Raw genomic sequence first — 22,858 nt, forward strand, 5'->3', positions numbered from 1 at the left:
CTAGAGTCTTTAAAAGGGGAAATACTTTGGAGAAATGACAGCGCCAACAGAAACTTTGGAGCAGATCTGACACAGATGCTGACACCTGGAGAAAAGAGACATGAATGTTTGGAGATTGAAGACATGCATGTTTGGAGATGTCTGGAGGTTGAAGCCCAGGAGACATCACCATGAGATGTTAAGCAAGCCAGAACCTGGAGAGAGCCAAGAAAAGCCAAGACATGGAAGCCAGCCCTGAAGAAGCAAAGTGAGGAACTTCCACAGGAACAGAAGCTGAAAGGAACGGAGCCCAGGAACAAGGGACCGGCAGATGCCAGCCACGTGACTACCCAGCTGACAGAGGTGTTCCAGACCCATCAGCCTTCCTTCAATTAAGATATCTTTCCCTGGATGCTTTAGTTTGGACATTTTTATACACTTAGAACTATAAACTTATAACTTATTAAATTCCCTTTATAAATGCCATTCCAGTTCCGGTATATTGCATTCTGGCAGCTTGCAAACTAACACACCCACGAAAAAGCTTTCTCTGACTTCTCCCCTGAGCACAACCACCCAGTTGGTACAAATTACTAAATGGAAACTATACCCACTGACCTGACACAGTTTAGTGGGAATGCAAAGACGTAATGGTCATAAAAGAACTTTGCCAAACTTTAGGAGAGCTGGATAGCAGGATGCTGGTAGAACAATTGTAGAATAGAGAGGTGGGGAAAGAGGGTGTGCTTATGGAGTCAGATATACAGACAGACTGTCCAAAGGCTGGCTCTGTCATTGAGCAGCTGTGTGACTTTAGGCAAGTTCCAGAACTTCTGTCAGCCAATGAGAGTCAGCCTCTTTCCCTGTGACCATGAAATGAGTGGCGAGGAAGGTTCCCAGAGTGTTCAGAATCCTGCCTCCCACAGACCACCACCACGGCCAAATCTCCCAACTGTGGGCACAAGCCCCTAGCTGTACACAAAGACTTCCAGGGAGGACAGGACCTTGGATATTCAGAAAGGAATTATTTTCCAGATCCCTTATTTCCTTGGTTACCAATCTTTACAACAGTTTTTATCTCACTTTACAAAAGAAAAATGCAACTCTCATTGAAACCTTTACCATAGTCCATTGTTCCAGGTTTTAAAACCTTCTAGGGCACCAAAGAGGAAGACTCTTTTAACTCAAATCACTTAACTTAAATCTTTGAGGCTTGCACTTTTCTGTCTTAATTATACATCTACTAAAGGGAAGCATGGCCTCAGAATGTGGTATTTTGGTCCTCAGTGGGTATTCTGGTTTTAAATCCAGAGGTAAATGGTGGGTAATGGTAACTTTTCTTTAATAAATTTGCTTCCTCCAATCCTGATCACTTATCAAAGGATGCATATTCCTAAAAGATAGTGCCAAGAAAGAAGCAAAGAAAGATGGGTAGCATATATTGAATGCTAAAAAAGACTTTCTATCATTTAAATACAAGCAACTGAATACTCAGTCCTAAAATTTAATAGCTGGGTGGGGTGGGGTGGGGGTGGGAAGTAGTTTTAAACAGTCAAAACAATCAGGATTAGTGAAACCGATTTCTTTTAAATGTGACTGGAATGTTTTTGAAACTTCTAAGATATTCAAAAGTAACTAGAATGTTTTTGAAACTACCAAAGTATTCAAAACACACTGGATAAAACCCTCAGATAAAGCTTTAATGAGGCTCCATTTAGAATTGATATGTGTGTTATTCTTAAAGGAGACACAAATTAATCTATTAAATCAGATCATGACATTTTCCAATTCTGGTTGATCTGCATCTTATTCCATCTTGTAAAATGTTTAATATCTTCTACCTCTTATTAACCCAAAATGACATATGTTAGCTGCCAGATCAATTTGTTTTTAGTAATATATCTTTCTCTTTCATTAAATACATGGAAAAAGTTTAATCATGATTCATGTCAATAAGTGACGCATTTTCATAAAAAGTTTACTTTTATGTTCAATAAGTACTTATCAAACTACATAAGTTCTTTTTATCAATTGTGAACTAACAATTATGGCTACTCAATGCAAAATAAATTTGTTTACACTTAGGTGCCTCATGGTTACAGGAAAGAAAACAAATTTAAAATATTCCATTTTACAAAAACAAATAAAAAAAGAAAAAATACTCCATTTTATATACATATTCTACTGTGAGCAAGGCATGTTCTTTATGAAACTGATTAATAAAATTATTTAATCATAAACATATTATAAAAGAGTGATCTGGTAGAGTAAATAGAATGCAATGTTCCATGAGAAGAAGAAAAGATAATTTTCCAATTATTAAAGAAGAGATTATCAGTATTTTTAAATGGATTATTGGTTGCTATTAAATTGTTAATTATACTTAAATTGCCCTAGATACATTTTAAAAAATTATTAAAGTGAAATTCACATAACATGAAATTAACCATTTGAAAATGCGTAATTCAGTGAAATTTAACACATGCCCAATGCGTTAACTAATTCCGAAACATTTTCATCACCCCCAAAGAAACCTCTACCCATTAAACAATCGCTCCCCATTCCCCATTCCCCCCTCCCCGCCCCTGGACCCTGACCAGGATTGATCTGCATTCAATCTCTATGGGTTTACCCGTACCGAATATTTCATATAAATGGAGAGTTCACATATGCCAGAATGTCAGGCTTTAAAATATCTTAAATTTTTAAAAATGTATTTATTAATTAAAAAATAAAGAAACAAAATAAAACATCAACATACATAATCAGTAATTCACAATATCATCACTTAGCTGCATATTCATCATTTCTTAGAACATTTGCATTAATTCAGAAAAAGAAATAAAAAGACAATAGAAAAAGAAATAAAACGAACACAGGAAAGAAAGAAAAAAAGATTATACCTACCATACCCCTTACCCCTCGCTTTCATTGATCACTAGCATTTCAAACTAAATTTATTTTAGCATTTGTTCCCCCTATTATTTATTTTTATTCCATATGTTCTACTCCTGTGCTGACAAGGTAGATAAAAGGAACATCAGACACAAGGTTTTCACGATCACAGAGTCACATTGTGACAGCTGTATCATTATTCAATCATCCTCAAGAAACATGGCTACTGGCACACAGCTCTACATTTTCGGACAGTTCCCTCCAGCCTCTCCATTACATCTTGGATAACAAGGTGATGAAATATCTTAAATCTATCATCAACACATTTACATGTCACCTTCAGCACGGCTTTCCAAAACTTTTAGGGAGTCTGTGAAACTGAGCGCCGCGGGAAGGCGCGTGGCCACGCACCGGGTCCCCTGCCCGGAGCAGCGGCTCGGGACGCCGTGGGGAACCACGCGGTCAGAACCCGGAGCCTGCGTCTGGAGGACCCGCGACCCAGGCAAGGCTGAGGGCAGGAACCTGCGGGAGCCGGCGCCACCCTCTCCCCACCGCAGCCATCTGGTGAATGGTAGCCAACTCTGGCCAGCAGCAAAGGATCTTTTTTTTTTTTTAGATATAATATGATTTCACTATTATGACTCTGGTAAAGAGAACAAACTCCAAATCCTACGCCCAGGAAGAAAATCTCTATTCCCGCATAGCAATGAACTAGATGCTGCATCTCTGCAACTAGAGTATGCAAATGACTTCACAAGTAACGGCTTCCATATTTCACATTTGTCAGCACTGACCATTTATAAAAAAGATTGTCTCGCTCTCTCTCTCTCTATATATATATATATGTACATTTAAAAAACAACCCACAGACTTTAAGGACAGCATGGTATATCCCTTTCACGCTTTGCCAAGGTCACCTGTGCTCCTGGAATGGGTAGAATAGGATGTTGGGCATGAGAGAGGGGCGAGGAGAGGTCCACCCCGGGGGCTGTCTCAGGCATGCCGGCAAGTGAGCACGTGGGAGAGCAGAGGCTGGGTCCGGAGACATTTTGGAGGCAGAACTGTCCCATCTTAGAGATGGGTTGGATGTGGGGGTGAGCCAATGGGAGGAGTCCAGGGTGACTTCCAGGGCAAAGAATTTCAAATGCAAGAAACAAAAGCCTTGTCCTATTTGTTACTGCTTTTTTCTTTTCTTTTCTTTTGAATGGAAATAATAAAGACACCTGGAAGGCAGGGTAGAAGGATTTAATGAGTTGGTGCCAGGCCATGTCTCCAAGAACTCACCCAATCCACTGGGTGGTGTGTCCTGTGTGCAATGTGGCCCGGCTGGAATAACGGAAAGACGGCTCTCCAGCGCTCACCCCGCCGGGCCCCTGCCTAGACCTCCTTTATACAGAGAAACAATCACTCTAGAGAACTGCTGACTCCTTGGAAAGAGATGCAAAGTTTCCTTTGGATCCACTGGGGCTACCATAAACTGTTTTCTTTCTCAAAAGGCCAGGATCTTGGGAATTAAATTAAGAAGAATGAAAACAACCACCGTCACAACAAAACCTGTCCTCTGTAACTCATGGTGCCTCACATTTCCCACAGCAAATTTTACTTTGTCCAATGTGGGTCTATACGATATGCATTACTTTGTAATCTGTTTTTATTCACTCAACAATAGATACCATGAATATCTTTTATTACCTGAATACAGTTTGGCAACAGGAGTTTATGGTCTACATAGTGTTTCAAACATCCTAAACAATAATAATAAAAAAAATTAAAAGGACCAAGATGCCTGGAGAAGATGTCTTGTCATTTCAACCACATCATGCAAGCATACAGAGAGAATATGTTCGGTACCTCCTGTGTTCCAGGCACCGGGCTGGGTGCTGACTTTGTAAATATGGTTCTAACAATCCCACATGCCAGCCTCAATCCATTCTTGCCACTCTTACACCTATACATGCCTCCACAGAAGGCTTGGGCTTGCTTCTGATTTTAGCCATCACTTAACTGCCAACAGCTCCCAAATGCAGCAGTTTCCAGCTAACCCCTGATATCGACTGGGCTAACCAAAAATGCCCGAGCATATTCCCAAAACATGTCTTAATGACGAGGACCCTTTTTTCAAGTATGTTCTCTGTTCCACGCACCCTTTAACCCATCATCTCATTTATGCCACACAAACCTATAATGTATGTATCAATGAATTTAAAGACGAGATTACTCAGCTTCAGGCAAGTCGCCATCTTGCCTAAAAATCGCTTTTCAAGTGAGAGTGGCAAAGTCCTGATTCAAACTACTTACCATCTCTTTCCAAAGCCCATGCCCTTCACATTTGCCAGGCAGAGGGTGGTAGGGAGGGATGGTGGGGGAGGACAGCATGTTCCAGACTGAGGGGACAGCACCTGAGAAGACCAGGGCATCTAGATCCCAAGATAAGCGGTTCCACTTGAAGTTGGAAAGACTGGCAGGGCTGGATCAGGTGGGTCTCTGCAAGCAGGTTAAAGGATTTGGACTTTCCTAACAGCAATGGAATGCAGCTGAAGGGCTCTAAGCAAGGGAGTGATAAGATCTGTTTGTTTTCAAATACCTGGCTGCTGTACTGGTAAAGGATTAGAGGGGAGCAAGAGCAGATGGGAGGATACCAACTCTGAAGTTATTCCAATAGTAAATGAATGAAGAGAGTGGCTTCTACAACACATTGGTAGTACAGGTGGAAAGAAGTAGACTAGTTAATAAATGGTCCTTAGGAGACAGAATTGGCCTGTGTCCAAAGGAAAGTAAGAAAGGAATGAAAGATGGGTCCTACGTTTCTGACTTAAGCATCTGGGTAGATAGTGGCGCTGTGCCTGGAGGGATGGGTAACAAGTTTTGCGGATGCATCAAGCTTCATGTGCCTGTGGAACACATGGGTGGAGATGGCTAATAGAAGATTCAGACTGCAAATTTTAATTTGGAAGCCACTGCATTAATGCAGTATTCAAAGCCATGGGAGTGGACACAATCTCTGGAGGGAGTGTGCAGACAGGTACAAACGAGAGCTTCATGGGTGCCATGGAGCATTTAAAATTGGGGGGGATGAAGAGGACCCCACAGCAGCCTGGAAAGAATGTTCACATCCTGCCCTGTTAAGCCAAGGGCAGAGAGCACATCAAGGGTGGAGGTGGGAGAGTAACCAACCCCCAAGATAAGGACTGAAAATAGCCATTTACATGATCACCAAGGGCAATTTAGGGCATTGTTGGATGCTGTGCTTTGTGTTTGCGTAAACAGGATTCAGGTGGTGCAAGATGCTGTCAGGCCCAAAGACTCCTCATTCACTTCTTAACACTGAAAAGCTGCGGCTTTGAAATGAGAATTTTTCCTACAGGAGTTTTGAGAGTCTGGGCAACACCTGAGTTTATCTTCCTTTGTTCATCTACAGCATGTTACCTCACTTATAAGTGGTGTTCGTGAAAAATGTGAAGGCAAAAAAGAAAAAGAAAATTTATCATTATGATGATAAATACACAGCAATATGATGATACTGTGAACCACTGATTGTACACTTTGGTATCACATGGTATGTGAATCTAAAATATATATTAATAAACTAATTTTTTTTAAATGTGAAGGAAGAAAGGAAAGCAAGAAGGAAGGAAGGAATTTTACTGCATCCATGAAGTATTACTCAATTTAGGAGCGAGACACTCAGGATTCAGCTGAAGGTTTCAGGTGCTTCCCCCAGCTCCGTGAAAAGGAGGTTCCAAGAAGGGAGGCAGTGCTTCCAGGACACGGGAAGGCTGTCTTTGTCCCTTGCCGTATCTTGTACTAAGGACTGCTTTTTTCCTATGTGGTTGCAAACTGAATTTTCTGCCACTTTTTTTTTTAACTTTTTTTATTGTATAGTATAACATATATACAAAGAAATAAAAAAGCATAGTTTTCAAAGCATTTTTCAAAAAGTGGTTACAGGATAGATCCCAGAGTTTGTCATGTGCTACCATACAATCCTCTCATATTTTTCCTTCTAGCTGCTCCAAAATATAACAGGCTAGAGGGCTTAAATACTTTTTTATCATCACAATCAACTTTCTTTTCCATCTTTTTTTGTGAACAATAACACATATACAGAAAAGCTCCAAATTTCAAAGCACAGCACCACAGTTAATTGTAGGACATATTTCAGACTTTGACATGGGTTACAATTCCACAATTTTAGATTTTTACTTCTAGCTGCTCTAAAATACTGGAGACTAAAAGAGATATCAATTAAATGATTCAGCATTCAAATTCATTTGTTAAGTCCTATCTTCTCTGTATAACTCCACCAACCCCTTTGATCTTTCGATCTCTCTCATTGGGATTGTTTGGTCTGCCACATTTTTGCTTTCTATCATAATATATTTTGTTAGCACTGGTTCCTTAGGAAACTATAATGCTGACAATATCATTGTCTAACCAGATCTAAGCAAATATCATACATTTAGTACCCTATTTATTCCCTCAAAACCTTGGAACATTTCCACCTTTCCTACTGCTTTGGGACAATTTAAATATGAGGCATCATCTGTTCCTTGAAGGCTGCACAGGCCACCTCACCTGACACCCTTGCAGGGAGCAAATCTCCAACATGTTCAATTCCCTCTAAAACTCTTGACCGATTTAAGTATCCAATCTCTCAAAAACACTTTTGGTAATTTATTTATTTATATTCTTTATATTTTCAAATTTATGACTATTTGATTTTAGATGATACTGTCATTTTTTCAGGTAGGATTTATGGTTGTACTACTTTCTCAGTCCTAAAGTGTGGGGTTTTTTGTTGTTTTTATTTTGTATTTGGTATTTACTCTTTATTTTTATCTTGGTCAGACATGTCTATTTATTGTTTTGTTTTCTAATAACTGTTTTGTTTTCAGATCTTGATTTACTTGCCATCTTTTCTTTCACTTTGTTCAACAATTTCTGCTTTCCCTCAATTTATGACTGTGTCATGATTTATAATACCACTCAGGAAGTCACTCTAGTTACATTAATGTAAATTTTACCAGTCTTTTGCATGCTATGGGCTATGTTCAAAAGGAAACCATCAGCACTACCACAGCAACAGCAGAGGTAAATAATGGGGGGAGGGAAAAGAGTTAAGAGGAACTTTAGATCTCTTATTTGGCAAGGGTATGTTTACTGTTTTTCTTTCTCTTGGGAACAATAAAAGTACCTAAAATTGAGAATGTTGATGGACTATGGACTTTGGGCCCTCTACATGATGCCCAACGAATGCAAATGGCTGAAGGATGCACTGATGAAGAAGTAGATTGGCAAACAATAGTGTATACTTATGAACAGAGGTTGTGCTGCTATAAAAAGGAACAAAGTCGTGAGGCATGCAATGATGTGAATGAGCATATGGGACATTTGGTGAGACAAAATAGCCAGAAATAACAGAAGAAGAATGGTGTGGTCACCTTTAGGAAATGCTTATAAGAAAACGGGGGCCTAGATTTTAGCTTTTAGAGCAGTCACATTAAGTCCGGAGTGGTGATTATTATTTCTGGATTTTGAGAGGCTGTTTTAAATATATAACCTGATATTTAGAGATAAGAATGAAGCCAAACAGGTTGGGGTTAAAGTAATTCAGACATAGGGAAAGGAAGACAGTGTCTATATTTTAGAACCATACATACTCTTTGAGACCAATGGAAGAAAGGTTTATTTGATCTGTAACCAAAATTTTCTGTAGTGCATAATCTAATACAACCTATTTGTATAGCTCATTTGGACAACTGCAACACAGGGAGCCCAGAATAAAAAAGAGGTCCTTTAATCCTGTATAGATTATTGCAATGCCTGGATACATTCTAGAGTATATTAAACAGATAATCAAAAAGTATTGGCCAAGTCCCCTGAGGGATGGGAGAAAAATATGGAAGTATTAAACCTTACCATCAGGGAATCCCCTGATACTGTGTCAAACTTTAGGGACACCCAAATCAATAGGCCATGCCCTCGATCATGAGGCTTACTCTTGTGAAGCTTATGTAGGTAGCAAAGTAGCTTAGACTACCTATAGGCATGCCTAAGAGTTACTTCTGGTAGACCTCTGTTGTTGCTCAGATGTGGCCTGTCTCTCTAAGTGAAATCAGTCTCTTCTGCAAGTGAAATCATTGCCCTCCTCCCTAATGGGACATGACATCCAGGGGTGAAAGTTTCCCTGATGATGTGGGAGACGACTCCCAGGGATAAATCCAGACTTGGCAACATGGGATCAACAATTCCATCCTGAAAAGAAGTGTAATTAATAAAGTATCAGTGGCAGAGAGAGTTCAAATAGAGTCAAGAGGCTACTCTGGAGGTTGCTCTTATGCAAGTTTCAGGTAGATCTTACTGCCTATCATAACCCAGCAACTCCCAACCAGGACCATTCCAGCCAATCCTAAAGAACACCTAGGGCAATATATAAGATTCCACAAGGATTCCAGGCACTAGAGTAACTTTCAGAAATCTACAACCTCCAGATGGGTCCCTGGTCCAGATAAGTCCTGAAACCTAGTCTAGCCTCTCCAGAACATCAGGTAGTTCCATATCCCTGCCCCATATTAGTGACAGACTCTTCCAATATGAAAAATTTAGAACTGCCATAGCCCAAACACCCCTAAAGAGAGGGATGGAAAGATCAAAAGTGACAGTGGAGTTATACAGAGAAGACAGGATTTAACAAATGAATATGAATGCTGAATCAACAAATTGATATCTCTTTTAGTCTCCGGTATTTTAGAGCTGGCTAGAAGTAAAAACCTAAAGTTGTGAAATTGTAACCCATGTCAAACTCTGAAATATGTTATACAACTAATTGTGATGCTGTGGTTTGAAATTTATAGCTTTTTTGGATATATGTTATTTTTCACAAAAAAAGAAGGAAGAAAAGTCAATTGTGATGATAAAAATATAATTAAGCCCTCTAGCCTCCTATATTTTGGAGCAGCTAGAAGGAAAAATATGAGAGGATCATATGGTAGCTCATGACAAACTCTGGGATGTGTCCTGTAACTCCTTGTTGAAGAGAGCTTTGAAAACTATTGCTTCTTTTATTTCTTTGCTTTGTATATATATATTACTATACAATAAAAAATTTTTTTTTTAAATTTAGAAAAAATCAAAAAAATATTTTATGACATGAAAATTATATACATTTAAATTTCATTGTCTATAAATAAATATTTACTCATTAAAAAAAAAAGTATGGCAAAGTCCGTTGAGGGCTGGGAGAAAAAATATGGAACTATTAAACTTTACCACCAGGGAAGCCCCTGATACTTTGTCAAACATTAGGAACACCGAAATTAATAGGCCAGACCCTTGATCCTGAAGCTTGCTCTTGTGAAGCTTATGTAAGTAGTGAAGAAGCTTAGCCTACTTATAGTATGCCTAAAAGTTACTTCTGGAGGACCTCTTCCGTTGCTCAGATGTGGCCTCTCCCTCTCTCTAAGCCCAACTCTGCAAGTGAAATCATTGCCCTTCCCTGTACATGGTACATGACATCCAGGGGTGAAAGTCTCCCTGGTGGCATGAGAGATGACTCCCAGGGATGAGTCCGGCCCTGGCACCGTGGGCTCAACAATGCCATCCTGACCAAAAGGGGGAAAAGAAGTGGAACAAATAAGCTATCGGTGGCTGAGAGAGTTCAATTAGAGTTGAGAGGCTTCTCTGGAGGTCGCTCTTACACACACTTCAGTTAGATGTTGCTACCTATCATAACTTGCCAAACACCAACCAAAACCATTCCAGCCAATCCTAAAGAACACCTAGGGCATTATATAAGATTCTACAAAGGTTCCATGCACTAGGGTAAAAAAAAGTGCTATGCACTTTCCAGAAACCTACAACCTCCAGATGGGTCCCTGGACCAGATAAGTACTGAAATGCCAAGGTGCCAGCCTCTCCAGAACATCAACTAGTTCCATCCCCCTATCACATATTATCAGCAGCTCCTTCCAACATGAAAAAGTTAGAATGAGCATGGCCCAAATACCCCTAAAGAATGGGAGAAAGATCAAAGGTGATGGTGGAATTATACAGAGAAGGTAGGGTTTAACAAATGAGTATGATTGATGAATCATTATATTGATATTTCTTTTAGTCTCCAGTATCTTAGAGTAGCTAGAAGTAAAAACCTAAAATGGTGGAATTTTAACCCATACCAAACCCTGAAATTTGTTTTACAAATAATTGTTGCGATGTGCTTTGAAATTTATTATGTTTTAGTATATGTGTTATTTTTCTTAAGAAAGAAAAAAAAATATTTCTTCTAGCCTCTAGTGTTTTGGAGCAGCTAGAAGGAAAATCTGAAATAGTGGAATGGTAACCCATAACAAGGTCTAAAACCTGTATTTGCTTATTAAAGTGTACTTCTAAGTTTTTTTCCTTTTCTTTGTAAATATGTTATGTTTAACAATAGAAAACATTAAAAATAAATAAATAGGTTCTGCCTAAACTTTCAAGTAGAGATAGAATGAAACAGACAGCTAATAAGATTTAGATGGGTGCACGAAATTTGCCAAATAAGAGTTTACTAATGATCTTATCAAGAGCAAATTCAGTGCTGTGCTGGCGACCAAAGCCAGAATGAAAGGACTGCAATTGTAATAAATGCTTCAGGGAAGAATGGAGCGCAGTAAGGACAGAGAGCCCAGTCAGGATGCCAGGGAGGGCTTCCTGGAGGATAAAACATGTAAGTTAAGAGAGGAAAGGAAATTCGCAAGTTTGGTTTATTCCAGAGCAGGCACTGTGTTACTTGCTTTTATATTACATAACATCATGGCTTTAACAAGAAGCTAAACCCTTCTGATGGCCTCCAAGTCCTCCAAGGCTGTGTCATCTGTGCCCTCCCTGCCCCCACCTCCACCACAAACACACATTCCCTGCTGGGCCTTTACGCTGCTTTTTCCACAGAGAACCCCCTCTCCTCAGAGCGCCCTGCCCTGACCACACTTTGCAAAATCACCTCCTGTCTGCACTCTCCACCTCCCTGACCCCCTATTCGACCTTTTCTTTTTTCCACAACATTTATCAGTTTCTAACACACTAATTTCCTTATCATCACATATATTTGCTTCTGAGTATCTCCCACTCCCCACTACTAGAACTTCAGTTCTATGAGAGCAGGGATTTTGGTTTTGTTCACCCATGTGACCCAATCACTTATAGGGTCTCAAAAGAAAGATTTAGTGAATGAATGAATGAATGAGCTAACAAATATGAACAAAGGTTTAGTTATATGTTTAACACAGTTTAGTTTTTAGACTTAGATTCACATTTGGGCTCAGTTACTCAGTGGCCGAGTGACTTTCTCTGATCCTCAGTTTCCACATCTGTCGATGAAAGTACCAGACATCCTTACCTCTTAGGACTGTTGTTTAGATTAAATAAGATAATGTAAAGTACTTAGGATCATGCCTATGGGTGTGTCGTATATGCTCAGTAGATGTTAGATGCTATTACTACTATCATTATATATCATTACGATAATGTTTATTGTTTCGCTTAATTTCACACCAATCCTAAGAGACAAATACCTGTCTCTAAAGATAGGGAAAGTGAACATAAAGAGGTTGACTTCCTCCCCATCGGAGAGAGCCAATCTCCCAGCTGGGCTATTGGCCACCTCTTCTGTGTGGCCTCAGCCCCCCACCCCCCACCCCCCGGCCTTTCCTGTGCCTGGAGTCCTCAGCCACTTGCTCACCTGAGGCCTCCTGGATTTGCAGGCTCCTTCCCCAACTTCCAGACTCATCCGAAGCACCCGGCTGCAGGGTTTTCCTGAGGGCTGCCCAAGGGGCAGGCGAAAACAGCTCAAAAGTATGAGTATTAGCTCCCTCTCCAATTCCCCCCGAGGGATTTTCCTAAAACATTTTGTTTGGGGACAGTCTTTGCAGGGCTGGTTGACTTGGCCAGAGGGCCTTTGTAAAGCAAGATTTCAGACACACACTGCCTTGTTCCCATCCTTTTCCTGCCGGTTTTCCCTCATTCTCATTGCCCTGAGATTCTACTTCCCAAAAAAGCCCACAGCACTAGAATCTTGCCTCAGTCTCTATTTTCTAGGGAACCTACAGTAAGAGATTGGGCTCACCTCTTCCATCTGTCTGGTTCCAAAGCCCATGCTCTTTCCATCAGTCATTTGACAAGTATTTATTAACCACCTACTATAGATCGGTGCCACCGCTCACTGCATCCCTGTGTAAGGGCGGGAGTGGAGGCAGGAAGCATGAGGGTGGAGACTGGTGGCTCCTTTTTCCCAGTGGGGTAGAAAGGAGGTGAGTTCTGTTCTCTGCCTCACGTGATGAGAGTGGAAATGGAACAGAGTCTGTGAGAAGTCATAAAGGTTTGTAACGGCCGCTGTCGGGGCACAGGAGAGAGGGCGAATGGTCCCAAGTTTTGACTGAAATGCTGACATCGAGCTACAGGGCTCTCTTAATTTCCAAATACCTTGTTTCTGGTTCTCTGGTCCAGTGTGATTTACCTCCAGATTAAGCATTTGAAAACACAGCTTTCCTTTTGTTTTTCCTCCAATATTTCTGCCATGTCCCCAGGGAAAAAAAAAAAAAACCCCAATTCTCCATTTTGGCGTTTGAGGCTTTCTGAGTGAGGAGCCTATTTATCTGATATAAGTCTCCTGAAAAAGCCATGCGTTTTCCCTGCCAGATGCACAAATCCAGCCTTTAAAGGCACAGCTTGCTGAAGACAATCTACACCCTTAAGACCCTCCACAGCCTTCCCTCCTCAGCCCCAGAACCTCACACTCATTTGCTGGGGCCATCATTTTGACAACCATATCCTGCTTGGAGTTATACTGCATCCATATTCTCTGCCTGTGTGTGCAAACTGTACCGCTGGGTAAATCTGAAATTCCTGGAGGGCAAGGGCAGTAATTCCTAGTCCTTCCATTTTTTTCCTTCTTAAGTACCTCAGGAAGGTGCCACCCATGTCAGCATGTTTAATAAATGTATGAATATGTATCAACACAATTATCCACTGTTGGGGACCAGAGGCTAACCTAAGATAGCGATTGAGCCAACATGGCCACCCCGGCTAATGCAATGACATCTATATAGTACAACAAGGTTCTTCACGGAAATAGGTTCCCGCCGGGACCTTCCCGCCGGCACGAACTCCCCACCAATTATCTAACCAGCCCTTGGCACGAACTCCCCACCAATTATCTAACCAGCCCTTCCCGCTGGCGCGAACTCCCTCCTATCATAATGCCCCACATACCCTACTCCCTCCCCAAGCCGGTATATATACACCCGGCTTGCTTAATAAAATTTGCAGCTTGATCAGAATCCTGTCTTGCTGTCCTTCTTGCGTCTCTCTGTCCCATAGCCATTCTTCCCTCAGCAGGTGGCGGACCCCGTTGACTGTCCTGCGGGTCGGGACAATCCACAAATTTCAAGTCTCCCTTCCTTCCCACAAATGAGCAACCTTCTCCTAAGTTATTCTGACGACTAAATGCTATCAGAAAAATGGTTGAAGATGTAAGGTTGGGGGAAACGAGAAAACTCGGCAAAGCACAATAGCGCTCTTCAAAATCTATGAAAAATGGATTTGCACAGAAAGTTCAAATTATTTTTTCTTTCTGTGCTTCAGTTTCCTCATCTGTACATGGAAGATGATGGTAACACCCACCTTTAGAACAGGGCCTGACACACAAAATATTACATTTTGTAAGTAAAGTTTTAGTCAGGGTGTTTAAAGATTTAAAAATAAAATGTAATCCTATTTTCGGGAACTACTTACTGTTCATCAATCATACAATTAATGAAAAGGTTGCTACTGTATTTGAATCAGATATCAGACAAAGTTCTTTTCATACAAGATCATATTCAATCTGCCAAAAAGCCTGTGTGATAGGAATTATCCACATTTTATAAATAGGAAACTGAGCTCAGAGAAGTTAAGTATTTCATCCAAAATCATACAGTTAATTACATCTGCCTCCAATGTCTAAAGTACCCTTAATTACCACACAACCTTGTGTGAAAACAGGAGGTGATTTCCTCTATACATAAATGCAGATCCAGAGGTCAACACAACAATTAAAAAATCTCAAAACCCTTTTACCATATTGGACAATATCAAAACTAATATTCTGCTGACAACACAATTATAACTGAGTGGCTGGGGAAGTGGGAAGTAGAATAAAAATTCACATTTTGCTTGTAATACAGTGTTTGTTGTGTTTAAACACAGCAGAGCAACTGTCAACAGCAGTATTTTTTTAAAAAAAAAACTGTACATGGAACATAATAGAAAAACAGTTCATTAACTTACAGAGAATCTCATCCAGAAAAATACCCCTGAAAATTCAGCAAAATGAATTCATAGCAGTAAATATAAAACAAAAATGTTATAGTATTTCTGCTCTGATAATCAGGCACCCTACATGAAATGTAGAAAACTCCAGTTATTGTTTTTAAATTTTTCAGTTACAGGAACTCACAAGAACAATATTAATAGCTTTTTCAATTGCAAAGTATTTTTAGCAATAAGGTATTGTCCTCCTTTCTTCTACTACTCCGTATGAAGTGCAACCTAAAATTAAAGACTTCACAATAAGAGCTTCCTAGATACTGGTCTGGGGTTCTTACTTAGATTTTGTTCCTCTTTATTGTTTTACATGGCCTCATCAAATAAATCAAAAAATATGTGTGACAATATCTGAAAAACATACAGTTATCTTTCTCTCTGAAGAATATGCAGCCTTTATATTATCCACTTGCTCAGTCATTCATCTAGTTTGGTCTAGCACAGAAATTAACTTCATTTTACAGCTCATCACACTCAGCATATGCTCCAACAAATGGATTCCTGTGTCCAGAGACCAGTAAAATCCCCGTCTCCCTTGGGGATTCAGCTCAGCGTTTGTTTTAGGACATTAATGGATGTCCTAACCAGCCCATGTTTTCTAAAGCAATGACAACTCAAGGTCATTCTCTTAAAATGAGGCATGTTCAATATAATGACTTAAAAAAATTGTACATATGCAGCACACAGACATTTCTGATGATGTCAATCACACATATTTCTTCTTTTTCCAATATGAAATTTAATGGGAATTTTTATTCTAAGAGGCATTTTAAAAATCAACAAATCAATTTCTAGTAAGAAGACTTTTGCATGAGCTAGAGCAAATGTTTCAATCAGTGACCAATGTTTGCTCAAAAGTATAGCAGGGAAATGCAACCAGAGATGTGTATCAGATGACCAATGAAAAAGTGGTCAAGATTACACATTCTCTTAAAACATATGCCTTAAAAAGAAAAAAAAGATTTAATTATAATCTCCAATCTCCAACAAACTAGTTCAAACATAGTTCATCAATTCTCTGTCAGAATTTCTTTCAGTCAAAATACTTTCAATATCTTGGAGCTTCTTGTCCAGTGAACTAAACTGCTCAGTAAGACAAAAAAATATGAATGTACTTCAGTGTGGAGGTTGTGATTTTACAAAAGGAAAATATGCAGAAGGAAGGATAAAACAAAAGGGAAAGAAAAATACAATTTGGAATTTGAGGGAACATGCCAAAAATGCTACCTGGTAAATCATCCAAAGTTAATTCAAGAACAGAATGCCAAACCCCAGTCGTGGAATGGCAGGAATAGTTGATTAAGGCAACAATTTTTAGTGTGAAACTAGATTTAATAGAAATAGATCAATTATCAGTAATTTTAAGAAGACAATAAAAAATATATCCATCTGTTTGAGTTGGAAGGATGCAGATAATTTTACCCTATTTACAACTTGAATTATAGACAGGAATAGGATTTATACACTTCACCCTATTTTACAGACTTTTAAACAACTTCATTATCATTCTCTAGATTTCACTAGATACCCATGTTGTATAAAAGTGCAATTGCCTGTGGATGTTTTCACATGTAATTTTCACTTGAGACAACTCCAACTAGCATAGGGTTCAAAAATAAAAAGTGAGCGTATCGAAATGAGCTTTGCTCAGCCCTGTTTAAGCTGTTTCTAAGAAGTGTGCATGTAGGGGCAACTTCTTTCTTCCCAGTGACGGCTCTGCCTCTCCAACCCTGCCTCACTGCTCCCCACGCTGGATGACAGGTTCCTAGAGAGATACAGATAGAGCTACGTGAACAGAAATGGGGGAGAATAACAAAAATGGGGAAAGGGCAGAAATCATTATCCCGTTCACTGCTCTTGTCTTATTAGGAGTGTAATAAAGGACAAAAGCAAACTGAAACAAAATTTTAAAAAGGAATGTAGAAAGGAAAAGAAACGAAAAAAATGTTTAAAGCTCTACCAGGTGAATGCTAGTAAAGAAGAAAGTGCAGTATTTCTAGACAAATTAAAATTTAAGGCAAAAAGCATTAAAAGATGAAAAAGGGTATTTCATATTCATAAAAGATATAATAGTTTGAAAATATATGTCAGGAACCTTTATACACCTAACAACAAAGATTCAAAACATCTAACCTTATAGCAAGGAGAAAGAGCTATATCCACAACAGAATGGAGGATTGTAACCAATCACTCAAAAATCAAAAGATCAAATATATACAAAAATAAAAACAATGTTGATTGAATAACACAATTCAATTAACATTTTTGAATAGTAGATATAAATAGAATTTTTTACCAACCAATAAATGTTCATTATGATAATAGAATATCTGCAAATACTAGCCAGATATTAGGTCAATTAAAAAGTTCGATGAATTCCCCAAATTAGAAATTATACAGTCATAGTCATTGATCACAATATACTAAAATTAGAAAATAACCAAAAGGAACACCTCTTTTAAAAAACTACTCTTTTTTTTTGTTTTTTAATTTAAAAAAAATTTTAAACATAACAACATACAAATACGAACATTCTTACCATATGATCATTCTGTTCTTGGTATACAATCAATAATTCACAATAATATCACATAGTTGTATATATTCATCACCATGATCATTTTTTAGAACATTTGCATCAATTCAGAAAAAGAAATAAAAAGAAAAAAGAAAGAAACTCATACATACCATACCCCTCGCCCCTCCTTCTCATTAACTGCTAGTATTTCCATCTACCCAATATATTTTAGCCTTTGTTTCCCCTCAAAAAACTACTCTTGATAGAGCAGCTAGAAGTAAAAACCTAAAATTGTGGAACTTTAACCCATACCAAACTCAGAAATCTGTTCTACAGCTAATTTTTGCACTGTGTTTCAGAATTTATTGCTTTTTTGTATATATGTTATTTTTCACACAAAAAAGTCGATTATGATGATAAAAATATATATTTATTACTTCTAACCTCCAATGTTCTGGAGACGCTAGAAGGAAAAATCTGTGAGGGTGGTGTGATAGGTAGCCCATGACAAATTCTGGGATCTGTCCTGTAACTACTTGTTGAAGAGTGCTTTGAAAACCATTGTTTTTTTCTTTCTTTGCTTTGTACATATGTTATATTATACAATAAAAAAGCTAAAAACAAAACACCAAAACTACTCAAATATTAACCTGTTGTTCCAAAACATTATTGGCTTAAGGAGGAAATTACAAACTAGTGAGAAACTAACAATAATAAAACATGGGGATCAAGCTAAAGTAAAGCTCAGAGGGAATATTATAGCCTTAAATACCTTTATTTTAAAAAGTGTGCTGACTGGCTTCTATTTGTCTCTCCACACTCACTCTCCCCTTTCTCCATTGCTGCTCAGTGCCTCAAGAAAAAGACCCTTTTTGCACCAAGGAGCTCCTGGAGCCTCCAGCCCCCAGGTGGGTTCATCGATCGCTGGCACTGTCAAGTGCAGAGGGAGAACCATGCAGAAGGTCAGGGGTTTCCTCCCTCAGATCCTCCCAGCAGGGCTGCTGCGTGTCTTCCTCCTCCAGGCTGGGGGAGGCTGAGGATCCCCAAACCCCAAACCTTCCTAAGTACTTCCTTCACTAGACTCTCTTCAAAAATCCAGTTTCCTGCTCGGACTTTGCCTGATTGAAGACTGAAAACAAATACGGTTTCAACCCAAGAAATCAGGGGAAAGGTCCACAAAATAATCACCCCCCACCCCCGCGAAGCAGTAACGGTAATTTATAAAGATAAAACAAAAATCATCTATATAATAAGCTTAAGAAGCCACTGGAGTTGATCAATAGAACAGAACAATGAAAGAGAAAAGTCTGGTATTTAAAAAAAAAAAAAGGGAGCAAGAGATTGAGAGTGAGGGAGAAATATGAATAATACTAGGAACAGAAAGAAGACCTAATCCAGATACCTAGCTTTTTAAATTATAAGAGAATGGTATAAACAACTTATACCAATACGTTTAAGAGCAAAGTAGGCCCTAGTCCATTCTTAATGGTGATTCAAAATAAAATAATACATGAACATGATTTAAAAAATCACGTAGACTGCTAACTCTAAAGAACACCTAGAGCTCTACCTGAGATTCTACAAAGGTTCCATGCACTGTGAATACTTTCCAGAAACCTATAACCTCCAGATAGGTTCCTAGGCCAGATAAATCCTGAAACCAAGAGGACCAGCCTCTCCAGAACATCAGCCAGTTCCATCCCCCTATCCCATATTGTCAACACCCTTTTTCAACGTGAAAAAGTTAGAATTGGCATAGCCCTAAGGACTGGCAGAAAGATCAAAGGAGAAAGTGAGTTATAACAGAGAAGATAGGATTTATCAAATGAGTATGACTGCTGAATCATTATATTGATAATTTCTTTCAGTCTCCAATGTCTTGGAGCAGCTTGAAGGAAAAAACCTAAAATTGTGGAACTGTAACCCATACTAAAAACTATGAAATCTGTTCTATAACTATTTGTTGCAGTGTGTTTTGAATTTTTTTTTTTTTTTTTTTTACATGGGCAGGCACCAGGAACAAAACCCAGGTCCTCTGGCATCGCTGGCAAGCATTCCTGCCTGCTGAGCCACCGTGGCCCACCCTGTGCTTTGAAATTTATTGCTTTTTTACATATATGTTGTGCCAGTTTGAAAGTATTATGTACCCCAGAAAAGCCATGTTTTAATCCTGATCCAATCTTGTGGGAGCAGTCATTTCTTTTCATACTGATTCAGTAATGAGGTTGGAAGCTTTTGATTAGTTTATCTTCACTGAGATGTATCACACCCAATTATGGGAGTGATCTTTGATTAGATGGAGATGTGACTCCATCCATTCCAGGTGGGTCTGATTAGTTTACTAGAATCCTTTAAAAGAGGAAACATTTTGGAGAGTGTCAAAAATGACAGAAAAGACAGAGCTGACAGCAACTTAAGAGCAGAGCCGACACAGATGCTTGGAGCCCAGCAGACATCGTCATGAGATGTTAATCAAGCTAGAACTTGGAGACAGCCAAGGGAAGCTAAGAGGTGAAAGCCAGCCCTGGAGAAGCAAAGTGAGGAACCCCCACAGGAACAGAGGCTGAACGCAATGGAGCCCAGGAGCAAGGGACCAGCAGATGTCAGCCACATGACTACCCAGCTGACCGAGGTGTTCCTGACCCATCGACCCTCCTTGAATTAAAGTATCTTTCCATGGATCCCTTAGTTTGAACAATTTTAAGGCCTGAGAAGCGTAAACTTGTAACTTATTAAATTCCCTTTTTAAAAGCCATTCCAGTTTTGGTAGATTGCATTCTGGCAACTTGCAAACTAACATGTATGTTATATTTTACAATTAAAAAAAAAAGGATGCTATATTGAGAAAAAACAGACAACACTTTCTTGCCCCAAAATAGGCACTGGCAAAAACTTACATATATCCAGACAACAAAATACTATGAAACCATACTACACTGCATAGAAGTGTATTTATTGACAATGAAAGATTTAAAAAATAAAAAAACAGATTATCAAGAAGGGTAGGGGAGTAATGTAGAGACCCTCAAAAAGTTAAACGTAAGGGTGCATGGGTGTTTTAGTGGCAGATTGCTCATCTGCCACATGAGAGATATGGGTTGGATTCCCTGCCCATGCACCCTCCAACCACAACATCCCCTTCCCCACCAAAAAAAGAAAAAAAGTTAAACACAGAATTACCATATGACCCAGCAATTTCACTCCTAGGTACATAGTCAAAAGAATTGAAAATACACATTTGGATAGATGCCTGTACACCAATGTTTTGGCAGTTGATCACAACTGCCAAAGGTAGATGCAACTCAAATGGGTATTGACAGGTGAATGGATAAACAGTATCAACAGGTGAATGACAAACAAAATATGGAATATGATTTAGCTATAACAAGGAATGACGTTCTGATAGCATGCAAGAACACGGTGAATGGAATAAGCCAGGCACAAAAGGACAAATGTTGTATGATTCCACTTATATGGAATATCTAGAATAAGGAAATCTATAGAGACAGAAGGTAGAGGAATGGTTGCCAGGGGCTGAAGGGACTGGGAGTCATCGTTTACTGGGCACAGTTTCTGTTTAGGGTGATGAAAAAGTTTCAGTAATAGATGGTGGTGAAGATAGTACAAAATTGTGACTGTAAATAATACCACTGAAGTGTATACTTAAAAATGGTTACAGTGGGAAATTTTTATGCTCTATCTATGTTACCACAACACAATAAAATGAAAAATGGAAAGGAATGAAGCACTGTTATACAGTACAAATGGCTGAACCTCAAAAACATGATGCTAAGTGAAAACAGCCAGACACAAAAGGCTGCCTATTATACAATTCCATTAGCAGGAAGTGTCCCCAAGAGGCAAATCTATAACAACAGAAAGAAGATGGGTGGGTGCTAGGGACCGGAGGGAGAGGAGAATGGGAAATGGCTGCATGGGGTCTCCTATAGGGGTGATGAAAATGTCTTGAAACTAGATAGAGATGGTGGTTGCACAACATTGTCAGTATACTAAATGCCACTGAACTGTGGTTAATTTTTCATTATGTGAATTTTACTTCCATTAAAAAACAAAACAAATGCCATGTAGAGCTATTAATATTATATCAATGCCAATTGCTTGGTTTTGACAAGCTACCATGGTTATGTAAGATATTATCATTGAAGTAAATGAGGTACACGGTACACAGGAAAATAGCACTGTTTTCACAACTACTTGCTAGGTTTAAAATATTCCAAAATAAGAATTCTGTTATAAAAAAAAAAAAGGCTGTAAAAACTCACATTGCTTTAACGTTTTATAACAAAAATAACAGGTCCTCACGCTAACCTTCCCCCTTGATGATTCCTATTCTTCCTAAGGGAACTACAACTATTCTAATCATTCTCCCCAAGTTTCTACATTCCATGCTGTGCCAGTTTGAAAGGATTATTCACCCTAGAAAAGTCATGTTTTAATCCTGATCCATCTTGTGTTTCTTTTCATCCTTATTCAGATTTTCAGTGATTAGATTTTCTCCGTGGAGATGTGAGGGACCCAATTGTGGGTATTAACTTTTGGTTATAAGATGTGTTTCCACCTATTTCCAGTGGGTTTTGATCACTGGAATCCTTTAAAAGAGGAGGAATTTTGGAGAGAGCCATGAGAACCACATAGCTCACACAGTCAGAGAGACCTTTGGAGATGAAGAAGGAAAATACTCCCGGGGGAGCTGCATGAAAGAAGCCTGGAGAGAAAGCTAGGAGACGTCACCATGTTTGCCATGTGCCTTTCCAGTTGAGAGAGAAACCCTGAACTTCCTCGGCCTTTTTCAAGTGAGGGTTACTTCTTGTTGGTGCCTTAATTTGGAGATTTGTATAGAACTGCTTTAACTGGGACATTTTCTCTGGCCTTAGAACTGTAAACTTGTAACTTAATAAATTCTCCCTTTTAAAAGCTGTTCTGTTTCGGGTATATCACATTCGGCAGCTAGCAAACTAGAACATATGCATATACTGCCTTTTCTTTTCAAATTTAATTGTTAACGATTGTCTTCCTACTATGGAAGTTGAGACTGTCCTCCCAAGTCCTACACGTGTCACCCCCTCCCCCTAGACTCACAATATACTCCTGTCCTTCCTTCAGTCTAAT

This window comes from Tamandua tetradactyla, chromosome 6, assembly GCF_023851605.1.
Source record: "Tamandua tetradactyla isolate mTamTet1 chromosome 6, mTamTet1.pri, whole genome shotgun sequence".
Taxonomy (NCBI): domain Eukaryota; kingdom Metazoa; phylum Chordata; class Mammalia; order Pilosa; family Myrmecophagidae; genus Tamandua; species Tamandua tetradactyla.